The following is a 2,848-nucleotide window of genomic DNA, read 5'->3' on the forward strand; positions in this document are numbered from 1 at the left end:
GGGTGCTGTGGGCTGCAGGCAGGAGTCCAGCACTACCCATTTTACTACCGGGACAGAGCCCAGCGCTGTGTCATTGCCTTTGGGGGCCTTTGGGTATGAGCTGCGTGCAAATCACAGCCTCAGAAATCCTTGGGCTGGGGCTCCCAGAAGGCAGGGACTGTGTCCCACCCACCCCTGTATCCCGTGCCCACTACGTTTACTGACATACGAGATTCAGCTGGCTCAGAAAGTGGCCCTCGACCGATAGTGCCTTGGCCCCTCCTGGTCTCCCTCATTGTGCCAGGTCATCGCTGGCCCCACAGCTCCTGGCAGCTGCTCCGATCTCCAGGACAAAGAGCTGGAGCCTTTCTTCTGTCCCTGGGGCCCTTCCTCATAAAAGTCCTGTTAGACCTGGCTGGAGCCCCTTGGGCCCACCACCAAGGCCCAAGGATGTCAGGACACTGGGACACCTGCCCAGCCTTGTCTTCCTGAGGCCGGCGACGGCGGCCCCACTCCCATTCCAATTACTTCTGCCCCTCAGCGGACAGTCAGAGGGGTCACTTCCATTTTTAAAATTTAAATTCAGTTTAATATTTGAATAGGTAATAAATTCTCATGGTTCAGGAATATCTTCAGCGAAAAGCCTCCTTCCCACCCCATCTCCCAGCCTCCCAGCTCCCTCCGCGGAGGCAATGTCAGCCGTCAGGTGTGGCTTCCAGACGGAGTTTAGGCGGGCGTTCGCATAGACATATGCATTTCTACAAAATATATTTGCACCCTCTTTTGTTCGTAAATGGCACCATGTCACCCACGGGAGCTGTGTGTCCTCACTTAACACTGTTTTGGCAACCACCTCAGCAGGACAGAGAGAGCCTACTGTCCCCTTTCACTGTGGAGATAAATTCACATCCCATACAATTCACCCTTTTAAGAACTTGGTGGTTTTTAGTGTATTCACACAGCTGTGCAGTCATCACGCCTCTCTAATTCTGGAACATTACTGTCACCCCCACGTGAGACCCCGTGCCCATTAGCTGTCACTCCTCCTCGCCCTCTTCCCCCCAGCCTGACAGCCACTAATTATTTTCTGTCTCTGGGCTTCACCTCTTCTGGACACTTCATTTGGAGGGGATTATATAGTATGTGATGCGATTCTTTCACTTGGTATAAAATTTGTAATGGGCCGCCACGGGGTAGCATGTGTGAATATACTCCTTTTTATTGCTGAGTAATATTCCGCTGCGTGGATATACCACATTTGGTGGTTTGACCCACGTGGGAAAGGTCCTGGGCTCCTGTCGCAGGGCCTTCTTAAACACACCGGGTGTGCACACATGCCCCTGATGTGGGCCGGCTGGGACTGGGAGTAGATTGCAGTGTTGGGGGTGTCTGTCTGTCTGTCTGTCTCTGTCTCTTGTGGAAGGAAGAAATAAATAAACTGAAAAAAAAGAAAAAAGCTAGTTTTTGTTTTTATATAGCTAAATTTATCTTTTTGGGGGGATTCTGGTTGCCTTTTACACATTAAAATTATTTTAAAATTTTTCTTCGTAGTTTCTTTTAAGTAATTTATTTCATTTAAAACTATTTCTTGGGACCAGCAATTGGCGCAGTGGCTATGTCGCTGAACTCTCATGTAGTCAACCGTGGTTTGAGTCCCAGACTTGGTGGCTTAAACTCATGCCAGGCGCGTGTGCGTGCGTGCCCAAGATCCCGAGAGGAGAATGGAGGAGAAGGGATTGCGGTGTGGCCATCTCCCCTGGGGGGTAATTTCTCGCTTTCTATCTCTGTCTCTCTGTCTTTCTGGTGAGCGCATGTACCCTATAACAAAAACCTCTCAAAAAAAATATCACTATTTATTTAAAGAAAAAAATAGTTTGGCAGAGGGTACGCGCGTTCACCAGAGAGAGATGGAGAAGAAGAGGGGGACACACCCCTCAGTGGGGCACGGTCACGCTGCAGTCTCTCCATTTCCCCGTCCACTGGGATTTGGAGCACACATGAACACAGGCCCAGCCTGTTCTGCAAGCCACCAGGTCTAGGATTCAAACTGCTGGGCAGCCCAGGGTATCTGGCTACCTTAGCCACTAGCCCACAGGGCTGGCCCTCACTTAAAGATATTTTGATCTTTGATCCCTCTGGATTAATTTTGCTATGAGGTGTGAAGTACTGATCTAAATTGAACTTTTTCCCAATGGCTGCCTGTTTGTCCCAATAACAGTATTGAATAGTGCATCTGCTCTCTGATTCGTTTTTTTCCTGCTTTATTAAGGTATAATTGATCATAAAATTACATCTATTTATGGTATACAACATGATGCTTTGGCACGCTCACACACACACATACATATTGTGAAATGATTAAATCAACCTCATCAGCACATTCCTCTCGTCAAATATTGCTTTTCGGGGTGAGAACATTTACGATCTCATCTCTTAGTAAGTTTCAAGAACAGGATACACTAATTACTCACTGTGCTTCCAATAGATCTTTGGAAATGTGCTTGGACTGTTACTTTGTATCCTTTAGCCTCTGTGAGCCTGACTTTTTTAGATTCCCCTTACAAATGAAATCTTGCAGTATTCCCTGGAGACAGATGTGAGCCAGCGAGAGCGAGAAAGCGAGAGAGCGCCCCTCATGGGTGGTCCCGCTGCAGTCCCTTCCTTTGGGATTTGGGGTATGTGAGGAAGTAGCTGTTTGCTATGATTTCAGGGAGAATTTAGTTTGGAAAAAATAAAAATGGTTGCAGATTTATGCGGATAATTCATGCTTAAATCCTTTAATGTGAGCAGCGAGTAGATTTCCTGACACTAACCACCTGACGTTTCTTTCTTTCTTGGCTATAAGATGTGCATGTTTGCCAGAGACAGA

This window comes from Tupaia chinensis, unplaced genomic scaffold (assembly GCF_000334495.1).
Source record: "Tupaia chinensis unplaced genomic scaffold, TupChi_1.0 Scaffold000604_1, whole genome shotgun sequence".
In the NCBI taxonomy this organism is placed as follows: domain Eukaryota; kingdom Metazoa; phylum Chordata; class Mammalia; order Scandentia; family Tupaiidae; genus Tupaia; species Tupaia belangeri.